This window comes from Rattus norvegicus, chromosome 7 (genome assembly GCF_036323735.1).
Source record: "Rattus norvegicus strain BN/NHsdMcwi chromosome 7, GRCr8, whole genome shotgun sequence".
Taxonomy (NCBI): Eukaryota; Metazoa; Chordata; class Mammalia; order Rodentia; family Muridae; genus Rattus; species Rattus norvegicus.
This window is the reverse complement of record NC_086025.1, coordinates 4,993,370-5,009,350: the sequence shown is the minus strand read 5'-3', so window position 1 is coordinate 5,009,350 and position 15,981 is coordinate 4,993,370. Positions and strand designations below refer to the sequence as shown.

Genomic DNA, 15,981 nt, shown 5'->3' with positions numbered 1-15,981 from the left:
GATTGGATACATTGAGGATCTTAAATGACTTTCAAAAATTATTAGGGGATGTAAATTGGCTCTGACTGACATTAAAATTAACCATAGGACAGTTGAAGCCATTGTTTGATATTTTAAAAGGCGATCCCTCTCCAAATTCACCTAGACAATTAACTCCAGAAGCTCGTGAATGTTTAAATTTAGTACAACGGGCTTTGGAAGAGGCTCACCTTAATTATATTGATTATTCTATGTCTCTTTTATTTTTGATTTTCGTATCTACCTACTCCCCTGCGGGACTTTTTTGGCAAGATGGACCCTTAACGTGGGTTTATTTACAAGCTTCACCTGCGACAATAGTGATGGCTTATCCTCAGGCCCTTGCTCAATTACTGTTTAAGGCTCAAAGAATGAGCTTACAGACTTTTGGTAAAGAACCAGATCTTATTATTACTCCCTATACCAAAGAACAGCTACAACATTTAGCCCAGGGACTTACAGATTGGTCTATTTTAATGTGCACAATTGTTAGTCGATTTGATAACCTTTATCCTGATAGTAATATTGGTCAATTTTTCAAAATACATCCGGTAATTTTTCCACGAATTATTGTTAGTTCTCCTTTACAAAAGGCTCGTTTAGTATTTACTGATGGTTCCTCCAATGGTAGTGCTGTGATGGTGTCTGGAGGGAAGGTAGAGGTTATAAAAATTCCTATGAATAGCACTGCCTATGATAAAGCTTTACAAATGCACAGAAAATTTCATCTTTTTTTTACTTTATTAAAATACTGAGTTTATTTCACATGTATATTTGTCTCCCTACCATTTCCACATCTGACCACTGAAAGAGCGTACCCCAAAACGGGGAACTGCGTCTCTCGCTCTGATTGCGGGGTGGGGTGTCCCCAGGAATCACAAGTAGCCATTCTTGATGTAAAAGCACGAGGTAGCTTTATTAACGAGATCCCGGGTCTTAGTGGGATCCCGGGTCGACACGTATCTCACACAGGAGACAGAGGAATCGACCCCGAGCCTCCAGACTCAGGGGTTTATATAGGGGAGGTTAGGGGCATTCTCGAGGTTACACATGATTGGTCATTTCAAATGGTGCACAGTTACTTTCGGCGCGAAATTACATCAGCAAGAGTACGTGCTCTCTAGCAGCTCGGCAGGCAGGTAGGGTGGCTCATCTCACTCAGGGGGCTGAAGGAAGGGGAGGGGGTGGCTACAGATGGTCAATGTCCTTGGGGCTGATGGCTGGTTTGGCAAGTCCTATCTCTGGCTCTCCCTCAGGCACGTCCAGCCCTGCACATCCGGACTCTGACAATGAGTAACCTTTTTAAAACTCTAGTTCTACACCACCACTACTACTATGTCCTATCATAACATTCCATACATACTTAAAACCAAGTAAAGGGTGGAGTTCCATCCTTGAAAACTAAACAGGCATTTTAGACAACACATTCTTGGCAATTAAACCTGGACATTTATCAAACACAGTAGGGAAAGTTCTCACTTTGCATTATAAAAAGGACAGCCAGATAGCAACTATTACAGAAATGAAGTAAGACAGAATTATTTCAAACTGTTTAAACCATTTTCTTAAAGAGGCTTCCTCCACTGCCAGAGATCTTGAATAGCCTCCTGGTCAGTCATCTGGAAACAATTCTTCACATAATTAATGAACTTGGCTTCCACTTTGGGAAGAGAACCACCTTTTTCTATACTTGTTTGCTTTTTTGCCTTAATGTCTTCTACAGAGCTAGGTCCTTTGGGTGTTTTGGGAGTTTTTTCCTGTTTTTTGAAGGACTCTTGACCCTTTGACCTTGGTGTTGATGGCTTTAAATCTTTCCCATTTTGGTTTGATTTTTGTGCATTTTTGACTGGGGTATCTCGTACAGATTTCTTCACTGGAACCTTTTCTTCAGTTTCCTCTTCATCAAAATCATCATCATCATCCTCATCATCTTCATCAAGTTTTACTTTTTTCTGTGGGACTTTGTTACCACCTCTGGGAGCAGATCTCTTTCCAGACATGCCTAACAGTTTTTTATCTTCATCTTCTGACTCTGCATCTTCCTCTACAGCTACTAGGTGCTGTCCACTTATGTGCACAGGCCCAGAACCACACTTCAACCTCAAGACCACAGGTGGTGTAATTTTGAAGCCCCCCAAGGGAAACTGTTTGTTGTACAGACATTTTCAAAGTTGCCAGTGTTACTTTAATTGGGCTGCCTTCATAGTTCATTGCTTCTGCCTCTACGATGTGCAACCCATCTTTTGCCCCTGCTCCTACACTGACCATTCTTAATGATAACTGGTGCTCATTTTCATCATTATCCACTTTAAAGTTATAGTCTTTGTCAGCCTTTAGTTCACAACCGAAAAGGTAGTTCTGAGGCCTAAGAGGGCTCATGTCCATGTCCATCGAGTCTTTCATGAGGTGGAGGCACACACTTCAGTGTAAGAGAAGCCGGATGGAAAACAATTGCCTACTGTTCGCAGAACAGACACGCAGGACCGAATCACGCCAAGGATAAGAAAATTTCACCTTAATGTTAGTTCTTTGAGTACAATGGAGTAACTATAAAGAACAAGCAGCTCAAATAGTCAGTCAATGTCCCCAGTGTGCCCCATTTATTTCCTCTCCCAATTTGGGAGTTAACCCAAGAGTGTTACAACCTAAGGATATTTGGCAAATGGATGTTACCCATATTTCTTCCTTTGGGAAGCTATGGTTTGTCCATGTGTCTATTGATACCTATTCTGGCCTGCTCTTTGCCTCTGCTCACAGTGGAGAGAAAATTAAAGATGTTAAGTCACTGCTTACAGGCCTTTGCCTTTATGGGAGTCCCACGACAATTAAAAACTGATAATGGTCCAGCATATACTAGCGGGACTTTTAAGAAATTTTGTGAGGATTATGATATTGTAATAAGACTGGCATTCCTTATAATCCTCAAGGACAAGCCATAGTAGAAAGAGCTCATTTGATTATCTTGAAAAAACTAAAACAGGGGACCAGAATTCCCCTCCTGCTAAACTTCCCTTTATTACCTATATTTTAAATTTTTTCTTAGTATATAAGAATAATTGTTCAGCAGCAGATAGACATTGGAAAGGAATAAGACATAAGGAAGGTCCGGTCCTTTGGAAAGATTTGACCTCAGGATTATGGAAGGGACCTGACCCTGTCTTAGTTAGGGTTAGGGGTTCTGCTTGTGTTTTTTCTAGAGATGCTGAAGCACCCATTTGGGTTCCTGAACATTGCATTCGTCCTGTCTCCACAGAATCTGGTACCGATGGAGATCGTGATCCTGATACCAGTGGGAACAAGGAGCACACTTAAGCCAGCAGTGATCTCCACCAATAGGACTCCAGAAAAAGCAGCTGTCCTGCCTGCTGACACCAAGATTCAACTCTTGTGGTTCGGGTCCCTGGCCACTGCATGTCCCGTCCCACCGAGACCTGAGCTCCAACCCTCGGTGCACCGCTGCTTGCCAGAGAAGACTGGATTCCACCTGTTACCCCTCCCCGTCCTCATTCCCCTGGTGGCTGTTGAGGCAGTGACTGGTGTTATCATTTTACATGGTTCCATTGCCTGCCAGTTGTTCCAGAGAAGAATGGCTGAATCCTGAACTGTCCTGGGAAAGACTTTGGCATTTTCACTGCTATTGTAGCAGCCATTACTGCTGAAGCCATTGTGTCTGTAGTGTCTGGAGTTACCCTCCCCCAATCTATTGTAAGGCCAGCACAGTGGGTGAACTTTCTGGAATAGTTGCTAACAATTGGGAATTTTAAATTTTATTTCAGGAGCGGCTTGACAACAGCCCTTGGTGTTATGGCCCTCCAAGTTTGGCCCTAGAGCCCTTGTGCTTCTTACCATATGCGCATACACCACTTCCAGTCTTGGGCAGCAACTAAGCAGGCATTGTTCTCCTTGATAGGAGACAAACCTTCTGCCCAAATTGGGCTCAGCCCTCAGGAGAAGCAGTTAGTTGACAACGGGCAACTCTTTGGGACCAGGCTTCGCCTAAGGCAGGAAATTCTGATGCTGGCAGAATATTCCAATGATGGGAAAGAAGCTTGTTATTTCAAAGTGACCTAAGACTGGGCTGCTGCTTGAAGTTATTATAGGGGGACTGCTTATAAAAAAAATAAAATAGGGGGGACTTGTCAGAGCCTCCTAGGTTTGACCCCTGCTGAGAACAGCTGATGCATGTGGAACTGACACACCTGGGCCACACCTGGGCCACACCTGGGCCACACCTGGGCGGTGGTCAATTCGCTCCTGCCTTTTGCTTTCTCAGCCTTTGTCCTTGAGATTTAGGCTGGTCTTCTTGGATTTCTCCCTAATTAATTCAGGTCACATAGTTGGTCTTTTGTTACCAAAGTCATGACCAGGAAGTCATGAGCCAGGGTTTCCCACTGTGCTTCCCAGATATTTTCTACCTGGGGAACTTGGGTACATAAGTGGTGAATAAAGCTACAGGAGTCTCTCTCTTCCTCTTCTGGCTTGACATGAATAACCTGTGTGTGTGTGTTTCTTTAATCGCACAGGCTTTCGCCCAATTCTCAGTACCGTGTGGGCATGGGTCACCGACAGAAATATATTGTGTTAACTTAACCATATAGTATAGTATTGTCAAATATGAACATAATGCTGTATCTCTTTAAGACATATTCAAGTTGATAACTGAAATGAAACAACCTTTGGCAAGAAATGTTCAAGTTCTCTAATACCTCACATTTGGCAACCCTATTTCTATCCTCTGCTCTGAGCTGGATATATTGACTCCTACATTACTTGTCAGTCTGTGATATAATTGTTCTTTTTAGAAACATTAAAAGCAGGAAGGGTAATGGTCAAGTAACATATAAAGTCAGACCTATCAAAATTACACCAGACTTCTCACTAGAGACAATGAAAGCCAGAAGATCCTGGGCAGATGTCATATAAACCCTAAGAAAACATAAATGCCAGCTCAGGCTACTATATCCAGCAAAACTCTCAAATAACATCATTGGAGAAAGCAAAATATCTCATGACAAAACCAAATTTACACAATATCTTTTCACAAATGCTGCCTAACAAAGGATGTTAGATGGAAAACTCCAAAACAAGGAGGCAAAGTACACCTTAGAAAAAGCAATAGAGTAAGATTCTTTCAATTAACCCAAAAGAAAAGAGCCACACAAACATAATCCTACCTCTCACAACAAGAATAACAGGAAATAGGAATCACTATTCCTTAACATTTCTTCCTTTTTTCTTTTCTTTTTTTTTAATCTTTAATAAATTGAGTATTTCTTATTTACATTTCAATTGTTATTCCCCTTCCCAGTTTTCGGGCCAACATCCCCCAACACCTCCCCCTCTCCCTCTAGAAGGACTTCCCCTCTCCATCCTCCCCCCATTACCACCCTCCCCTCAACAATCCCCTTCACTAGGTGTTCAGTCTTGGCAGGACCAAGGGCTTCCCCTTCCACAGGTGCTCTTACTAGGCTATTCATTGCGAACTATGAGGTTGAAGCCCAAGGTCAGTCCATGTATAGTCTATGGGTAGTGGCTTACTCTGGAAGCTCTGGTTGGTTGGCATTGATGTTCATATGGGGACTCGAACCCCTTTGAGCTCTTCTAGTCTTTTCTCTGATTTCTTCAATGGGGGTCCCGTTCTCCATTCAGTGGTTTAATGATGGCATTCGCTTATGTATTTGCTGTATTCTGGGTGTGTCCCTCTGTAGAGATTTAGATCCTGTTCCTGTCAGCCTGCACTTCTTTGCTTCATCCAACTTATCTAGTTTGGTGGCTGTATACGTATGGGCCACATGTGGGGCAGGCTCTGAATGGATGTTCCTTCTGCCTCTGTTCTAACCTTGGCCTCCCTATTCCCTGCCAAGGGTATTCTTGTTCCCTTTTTAAAGAAGGAGTTAAGCATTCACATTTTGGTCATCCTTCTTGAGTTTCATTTGTTCTAGGCATCATGGGTAATTCAAGCATTTGGGTTAATAGCCACTTATCAATGAATGCATACCATATGTGTTTTTCTGTGACTGAGTTACCTCACTCAGGATGATATTTTCCAGTTACATCCATTTTCCTATGAAGTTCATAAAGTCATTGTTTTTGATAGCTGAGTAATATTTCATTGTGTAGATGTACCACATTTTCTGTATCCATTCCTCTGTTGAAGGGCATCTGGGTTCTTTCCAGCTTCTGGCTATTATAAATAAGGCTGCTATGAACATAGTGGAGCATGTGTCTTTGTTATATGTTGGGGTATTTTTGGGTGTATGCCCAAGAGAAGTATAGCTGGGTCCTCAGGTAGTTCAATGTCCAATTTTCTGAGGAACCTCCAGACTGATTTCTAGAATGTTTGTACCAGTCTGCAGTGCCACCAACAATGGAGGAGTATTCCTCTTTCTCCACACCCTCACCAGCATTTGCTGTCACTTGAGTTTTTGATCTTAGCCATTCTCACTGGTGTGAGGTGAAATTTCATGGTTGTTTTGATTCCCATTTCCCTTATGACTAAAGATGTTGAACATTTCTTTAGGTGTTTCTCAGCCATTCGGCATTCCTCAGCTGTGAATTCTTTGTTTAGCTCTGAATCCCAATTTTAATAGGGTTATTTGTCTCCCTGTGGTTTAACTTCTTGAGTTCTTTGTATATTTTGGATATAAGGCCTCTATCTGTTGTAGGATTGGTAAAGACCTTTCCCAATCTGTTGGTTGTCGTTTTGTCCTAACAAAAGTGTCCTTTGCCTTACAGAAGCTTTGCAGTTTTATGAGATCCCATTTGTCGATTCTTGATCTTAGAGCATAAGCCAATGGTGTTTTGTTCAGGAAATTTTCTCCGGTGCCCATGTGTTCAAGATGCTTCCCCACTTTTTCTTCTATGAGTTTGAGTGTATCTGGTTTCATATGCAGGTCCTTGATCCACTTGGACTTCAGCTTTGTACAAGGTGATGAGCATGGATCGATTTACATTCTTCTACATACTGACCTCCAGTTGAAGCAGCACCATCTGCTGAAAATGATATCTTTTTTCCAATGGATGGTTTTGGCTCCTTTGTCAAAAATCAAGTGACCATAGGTCTGTGGGTTCATTTCTGGGTCTTCAATTCTATTCCACTGGTCTATCTGATTCTGTACCAATACCATGCACTTTTTATCACTATTGCTCTGTAATACTGCTTGAGTTCTCAGATACAGATTCCCCCAGAACTCCTTTTATTGTTGAGGATAGTTTTAGCAATCCTGGGTTTTTGTTATTCCAGATGAATTTGCATATTTTTCTGTCTAACTCTTTGAAGAATTGGATTGGTATTTTGATGGGGATTGCATTGAATCTGTAGATCGCTTTTGGTAAAATGGCCATTTTTACTATATTGACCCTGCCAATCTATGAGCATGGGAGATCTTTCCAACTTCTGAGGTCTTCTTCAATTTCTTTCTTCAGAGGCTTGAAGTTCTTATTGTACAGATCTTTTACTTGCTTGGTTAAAGTAACACCGAGGTATTCATTATTATTTGGGACTATTCTTTCTTGGGTTGTTTTTCTTTTGTGTAGAGGAAGGCTACTGATTTATTTGAGTTAATTTTATACCCAGCCACTTTGCTGAAGGTGTTTATCATGTTTAATAGTTCTCTGGAGGAACTTTTGGCATCACTTAAATATACTATCATATCATCTGCAAATAGTGATATTTTGACTTCTTCTTTTCCAATCTGTATCCCATTGATCTCCTTTTGTTGTCTGATTGCTCTGGCTAGAACTTCAAAAACTATATTGAATAAGTAGGGAGAGAGTGGGGCGCGCTGTTTTGTCCCTGACTTTAGTGGGATTGCTTCAAATTTCTCTCCATTTAGTTTAATGTTACCTACTGGTTTGCTGTATATGGCTTTTACTATATTTAGTTATGGTCTTTGAGTTCCTATTCTTCCCAGGACTTTTATCATGAAGGGGTGTTGAATTTTGTCAAATGCTTTCTCAGCGTCTAATGAAATGATCATGTAGTTTTGTTCTTTCAGTTTGTTTATATAATGGATTACATTGATGGTTTTCCATATATTAAAACATCCCTGCATGCCTGGCATAAAGCCTACTTGATCATGGTGGATGATTGCGTTGATGTGCTCTTGGATTCGGTTTGTCAGAATTTTACTGAGTATTTTTGCATCGATATTCATAAGGGAAATTGACTGAAGTTCTCTCTCTTTGTTGGGTTTTTGTGTGGTTTAGGTATAAGAGTAATTGTGGCTTCATAGAAGGAAGTTGGTAGCGCTCCATCTATTTCAATTTTGTGGAATAGTTTGGATAGAATTGGTATGAGGTCTTATATGAAGGTCTATAAAATTCTACACTGAACCTGTATGGACCTGGGCTCTTTTTGGTTGGGAGAACTTTAATGACTGCTTCTATTTTGTTAGGAGTTATTGGGTTGTTTAAATGATTTATCTGTTCCTGATTTAAATTCAGTACCTGGTATCTGTCTAGGTAATTGTCCATTTCCTGCAGATTTTCAAGTTTTGTTGAATATAGGCCTTTGTTGTAGGCTCTGATGATTTTTTCAATTTCCTCTGATTTTGTAGTTATGTCTCCCTTTTCATTTCTGATTTTGATAATTTGGACATACTCTCTGTGTCCTCTTATAATTCTAGCTAAGGGTTTATCTATTCTGTTGACTTTCTCAAAGAACCAATTTTTGTTTCTGTTGATTCTTTGTATAGTCCTTTTTGTTTCTACTTGGTTGATTTCAGTTCTGACTTTGATTATTTTCTGTGTTCTACTCCTCCTGGGTGTATTTGCTTCTTTTTGTTCTAGTGCTTTTAGGTGTGCTGTCAAGCTGTTGATATATGCTCTCTCCTGTTTCTTTCTAGAGGCACACAGAGCTATGAGTTTTCCTCTTAGCACAGCTTTCACTGTGTCCCACATATGTGGGTATGTTGTACCTTCATTTTCATTAAATTCTAAGAAGTCTTTAATTTCTTTCTTTATTTCTTCCTTGAACAGGTTATCATTGAGTAGAGGATTGTTCAACTTCCATATATATGTGGGCCTTCTTCCCTTATTGTTATTGAAGCTTTAGCCCATGGTGGTCTGATAGGGTGCATGGGGTTATTTCTATCTTTCTGTATCTCTTGAGGCCTGATTTATGACCAATTATATGGTCAATTTTGGAGAAAGTACCATGAGGAGGTGAGGAGAATATATATCCTTTTGCTTTAGGATAGAATGTTCTATAAATATCTGTTAAGTCTATTTGATTCATGACTTCTCTTAGTCTGTCTACACCTCTGTTTCATTTCTGTTTCATGATCTGCCCATTGATTAGAGTGGGGTGTTGAAATTTCCTACTATTATTGTGTGATGTGCAATGTGTGTTTTGAGTTTTAGTAAAGTTCTTTTACGTACGTAGGTGCCCTTGTATTTGGGGCATAGATATTTAGGACTGAGAGTTCATCTTGGTGGATTTTTCCTTTGATGAATATGAAGTGTCCTTCCTTATCTTTTTTGATGACTTTTAGTTGACAATCAATTTTATTCGATATTAGAATGGCTACTCCATCTTTCTTCTTCCGACCATTTGCTTGAAAAGTTGTTTTCCAGCCTTTCACTCTGAGGTAGTGTCTGTCTTTGTCTCTGTGGTGTGTTTCCTGTAGGCAGCAGAATGCAGGGTATTCATAGTGTATCCAGTTTGTTAATCTATGTCTTTTTATTGGGGAGTTGAGACCATTGATATTCAGAGATATTAAGGAATAATGATTATTGCTTCCTGTTATATTCATATTTGGATGTGAGATTATGTTTGTGTGCTTTTCTTCTCTTTCTTTTGTTGCCAAGATGATTAGTTTTTTGCTCTTTCTAGGCTGTAGCTTGCCTCCTTATGTTGGGCTTTACCATTCATTATCCTTTATAGGGCTGGATTTGTAGAAAGATATTGTGTAAATTTGTTTTTGTCATGGATTATCTTCGTTTCTCCATCTATGTTAATTGTGAGATTTGCAGGATACAGTAACCTGGGCTGGCATTTGTGTTCTCTTAGGGTCTGTATAACATCTGTCCAGGATCTTCTAGCTTTCATAGTCTTTGGTGAGAAATCTGGTGTAATTCTGATAGGTGTGCAGTTATATGTTACGTGACATTTTTCTCTTACTGCTTTTAATATTCTTTCTTTATTTTATGTATTTGGTGTTTTGACTATTATGTGACAGGAGGCTTTTCTTTTCTGGTCCAATCTATTTGGAGTTCTGTAGGCTTCTTGTGTGTTTACGGGCATCTCTTTCTTTAGGTTAGTGAAGTTTTCTTCTATGATTTTGTTGAAGACATTTACTGGTCCTTTGAGCTGGGAGTCTTCACTCTCTTCTAAATATATTATCCTTATGTTTGATCTTCTCATTGAGTCCTGGATTTCCTGTATGTTTTGGACCAGTTAGCTTTTTCCGTATTATCTTTGACTGTTGTGTTGATGATTTCTATGGAATCTTCTACTCCTGAGATTCACTCTTTTATTCTGTTGGTGATGCTTGTGTCTGCGGCTCCTTTTCTCTTCCTTTTGTTTTCTATATCCAGGGTTGTCTCCGTTTGCAGTTTCGTTATTGATTCTATTTCCATTTTTAATTCCTTCACCTGTTTGATTGTGTTTTCCTTGAATTCTTTCAGGGATTTTTGTGACTCTTCTCTATAGGCATCTACTTGTTTATTTATGTTTTCCTGCTTTTCTGTAAGGGAGTTCTTCATGTCTTTCTTAAAATCCTCCAGCATCATGATCAAATGTGATTTTAAATATAGATCTTGGTTTTCTTGTGTGTTTGGATATTCAGTGTTTGCTTTGGTGGGAGAATTGGGCTCTGATGATGCCATGTAATCTTGGTCTGTTGCTTAGGTCCCTGTGCTCGCCTCTTGCCATCATGTTGTCTCTGGTCTTACCTTGTTCTGCTATTTCTGACAGTGGCTAGACCTTCCTATAGGCCTGTGTGTCAGGAGTGCTGTAGACCTGTTTTCCTGTTTTCTTTCAGCCAGTTGTGGGAACAGAGTGTTCTGCTTTCGGGCGTGTAGTTTTTCCTATCTACAGGTCTTCAGCTGTTCCTGTGGGCCTGTGTCTTGAGTTCAACATTCATGTTGCTTGGAGCAGAAAAGTTGGTCTCACCTGTGGTCCTGCGGCTCAAGTTGGTTGTAGGGGGGTGCTTTTGAGTTCTCTGTGAGAGCGGAAACAAGGAGGGCCTGCCCAGCCTTTTCCTGGAGCCCCTGTGCACCGGGGTCCCAGATGGTGTTAGGTGTTTTCCTCTGGAGTCAGAAATGTGGGCAGAATGTAGTCTCCTCTGGCTTCTCAGGCGTGTTTGCCCCTCGGAAATTTTAGCTCTCCCTCCCACAGGATTTGGGTTCAGAGAACTGTTGGTCGTTCCCTTCAGGTCCGTGTGGTATCTGGACTGCAGGGGACCTGTCACTCTTGTGTCCATGTCTTCCAGTTCCCAGAGGTCCTATACAGTTTCCTCTTGGGCCAGGGACATGGGCAGGGGTTGGCAGTATTGCTGGTTTCTCCCGCTCTGCTATCTCAGGAGTGCCCACCTGTCCGGGTGGTGAGCTCTCTCTCTTACCAGTTTTGGGAGCCCCTTACCATCTCTTAATATGAATAGATTCAATTCCCCAGTGAAAAGTCATAGATTAACACACTGGCTATGTAATGAGGACACAGCATTTTGCTGCATACTGGAAACACACCTCAATGACAAAGATAGACACTAACTCAGAGTAAAAGGCTGGAAAACAACTTTACAAGCAAATGACTCAAATAAACAAGCTGGAGTAGCCATTTTAATATAGAATAAAATTGATGTTTAATCCAAAAGTCATCAAAAAAGTTAAGGAAGTACACTTTCCATTCATCAAAGGAAAAATCCAATAAGATAAACTCTCCATTATAAATATCTATGCTCAAACTGCCAGGGCACCTACATTAATAATGGAAACCTCACTAAGACTCAAAGTACACATTGTCCTTCACACAATAATAGTGGGAGATTTTAAGACCTCACTCTCATCAATGGACAGATCATAGAAAAAGAAACTAAACAGAGACATGATAAAACTAGCAGAAGTCATGAATCAAATGGATTTAACAGATACTTATAGAATATTTCATCAAAAAAACATACCTTCTTCTCAACACCTCATGGTACCTACTCCAAAATTGATCATATAACTGGTCACAAAAGCGGTCTCAGTAGATACAAGAGATTGAAACAATTCCATGCATTGTATCATATCACTACTGACTAAGGCTGGTCTTCACAAAAACAAAAATATCAGAAATCCCACATAAGCATGGAAGTTGAATGATACATAATCATACATGGTAAAGGAAGAAATAAAGAAAGAAATTAAAGAGTTTTTAGAATTTAAGGAAAATGAAGCCAAACATACCCAAACTTATGGGACACAATGAAAGCAGTACTAAGTTCAAAACTCACAACTATGAGTAACTCAAAAAACAATACCATGAGAAAGCATATACTTGGAGCTTAACAGCACACCTTAAAGTTCTAGAACAAAAAGAAGCAAATATAAGCAAGAGGAGTAGAAGGCTAAAATCAACCAAATAGAAACAAAATGACTATAGAAAGAATCAAGAAAACTAGGAGTTGGTTCTTTGAAAAAATCAACAAGATAGATAAACCCTTATCTAGACTAACTAGAGGGTACAGAGGGTACAGAGTTTATATACAAATTAACAAACTCAGAAATAAAAAGGGAGACATAACAATAGAAACTAAAGATATTCAAAAACTCATCAGATCTACTACAAAAGCCTATGTTCAATAAGACTGGAAAATCTGGAGGAAATGGACACTTTTCCAGAAAATACCAGGTATCAAAGTTAAATCAAAATCAGATAAACCATCTAAACAGTCCCATATATTTTAAAGAAATAGAAGCAATTATTTAAAGTCTCCAAACCAAAAGAAAAATAAAGCCCATGATCAGATGCATTTAGTGAAGAATGCTATCAGACCATCATAGAAGATGCAATACCAATTCTGTCCAAACTATTCCACAAAATAGAAACAGAAGAACTACACAATTCCTTTTATGAAGCCACAATTCTTCTTATACCTAAACCACACAAAGACCCGACACATGAAAATAGCTTCAGACAGATTTCCTTCATTAATATTGAGTTTAAAATTCTCAATAAAATTCTTATAAACCGAAACCAAGAACACATCAAAAGATCATCCAATATGATCAAATAGGCTTCATTCAACGGAAGCAATGATGGTTTAATGTATGGAAATCCATCCAAGTAATCCACAATAAAAACAAACTCAAAGAAAAAGCCACATAATCATCTCATTAGATGCCGAGAAAGCATTTTACAAAATTCAACCCCCCTTCATGATAAACCTCTTGGAAAGGAACTCAAGCCCTATAACTAAACATTAAAAACAATGTACAGCAATCCTGTAGCCAAAATCAAACTAAATGAAGAGAAACTTGAAGCAATTCCACTAAAATCAGGGACTAGACAAGGCTGCCCACTTCCTCTCTACCTTTTCAATACAGTATTCCAGGTCCTAGTCAAAGCAATCAGACAATAAAAGAAGGCCAAATGGGTACAAATTGCAAGGAAAAAGTCAAAATATCAGTACTTGCAGCTGTTGTATTATATACATAAGTGACCCCAAAGTTTCCACCAGAGAACTCCTAAGCCTGATAAACAACTTCAGTAAAGTGGCTGGGTATAAAATAAACTCAAACCAAACAGTAGCCTTACTCTACTCAAAGAATAAACAGGCTGAGACAGAAACTAGGGAAATGACACCTTTCACGGTAGTCACATATAACAAATAATATCTCAGTGTGACTCTGACCAATCAAGTGAAAGATCTGTGTGACAAGAACTTCAAGTCTCTGAAGAAACTGAAGAAGATCTCTAAAGATGAAAAGATCTCCCATGGTCATGCATTTGCAAAATTTTATTGTTAAAATGGCCATCTTGCTCAAAGCAATCTACAGATACAATGCAATCCCCACAAAAATTCAAACTCCATTCTTCATAGAGTTAGAAAGAGCAATTTGCAAATTAATTTGGAATAACAAAAAACCCAGGATTGTGAATATTATTTTCAACAATAAAAGAGCTTCTAGCAGAAACATCATCCCTGACCTCAAACTGTATTGCAAAACAACAGTGACAAAACCTGTGTGGTATTGGTACAGAGGCAGGCAGGTAGATCAATGCAATAGAATTGAAGACCCAGAAATGAACACAAACACACACCTATGGTCGCTTGATCATTGACAAAGGAGCTAAAATTATCCAGTGGAGTAAGATAGCATTTTCCACAAATGGTTCTAGTTCATCTGGAGGTCAGTATGTAGAGAAATGCTAGTTGATTCTTTTTTTTTTTTTTTCGGAGGTGGGGACCGAACCTAGGGCCTTGCGCTTGCTACGCAAGCACTCTGCCACTGAGCTAAATCACCAACCCTAGTTGATCAATTCTTATATCTCTGTTCAAAGTTCAAGTCCAAGTGGATCAAGGACCTCCACATAAAACCATATACACTTAACCTGATAAAAGAAAAAGTGGGGGAGAACCTCGAATACATGGGCATTGGGGAAAGTTTCCTGAACAGGACAAACAACGGCTTATGCTCTAAGATCAAGAATCAACAAGGGGGTCCTCAAAAAATTGAAAAGCTTCTGTAAGTCAAAAACTCTATCATTAGCACAACATAGCAACCAACAGATTGTACCAATCCTACATCTGATAGAGGCCTAATATCCATTATATACAAAGAACTCAAGAAAGGAGACTCCAGAGAGTAAAATAACCCTATTAAACATTGAGGTACAGAGCTAAACAGAGAATTCTGAACTGAGGATTCTCAAATTGCTTAGAAGTGCCTAAAGAAATGTTCAACATCCTTAGTCATCAGGGAAATACAAATGAAAACAACCCTGAGATTCCACCTCACACCAGTTAGAATGACTAAAATCAAAATCTTCAGTGACAACACTTAGTGGCAAGGATGTGGAGAAAGGGGAACACACCTCCACTGTTGGTGGTATTGCAAGCTTGTACAACCACTTTGGAAATCAATCTGGCAGTTTTTCAAGAAATTGGAGACAGTACCTGAGTACACAGCTATTCCAGTGCTGGTTATATACCCAAAAGATGCTCCAACATATAACATGGACACATGTTCCACTATGTTCATAGCAGCCTTATTTATAATAGCCAGAAGCAGGAAAGAACCCAGATGTCTCTCAACAGAGGAATGGATATAGAAAATGTTGTATATGTACACAATGTAGTGCTACCAGCTATTAAAACCAATGACTTCAGGAAATTCATAAGCAAATGGATGAAACTAGAAAATATCATCCTGATTGAGGTAACCCAGTCACAAAATATATACATGGTATCCCCTCACTGATAAGTTGATATTAGCCCGAAACTTGGATTACCAAAGATACAATCCACAGATCACATTAAGCTCAAGAAGAAGAACAATCAAAGTGTGGATGATTCAGTCTTCTTATACATGTGGGTGCCTGGTGTCAGTAGAGGCTGAAAGAGGGTGTGGAATCCCATGGAGCTGGAGTTACAGATGGCTATGAGTCACTGTGTTGATGCTGGAATTAACCCTGATTCTTTGGAAGAAGAGTCAGTGCTCTTAACTCACAATCCATTTCATATAACTCTTTACAAATAGAATTGGAAGAATGTAGAATCATAAGGGGGGATCTTTGTCACTATTTGGGGATCATCATACTCTTATCCAAACAATTCACTCGAATGAGGAGGTAATGTGATTATGACTCCAAGACAATCAAGAAACACAAGCATTAAAGTGAAGAAAGAAGTCAAGATCTCTCATGTATCATAGGCTTGTGATTACATGCCAACATGAACACATATTCAGCAATTGCAAGAATGATCAGGTCAGGATCATGTCAAAGATGGGACACATGCTGTCTGTCTCTGTCAA

The 15,981-nt window shown here is 39.5% G+C and overlaps 1 pseudogene; it reads right to left on the bottom strand.

The window, feature by feature from the left end:
• Window positions 1–1,344: 1,344 nt before the first annotated feature.
• On the bottom strand, window positions 1,345–2,476 carry Npm1-ps11 (nucleophosmin 1, pseudogene 11; annotated as a pseudogene).
• Between the last annotated feature and the right edge of the window lie 13,505 nt (window positions 2,477–15,981).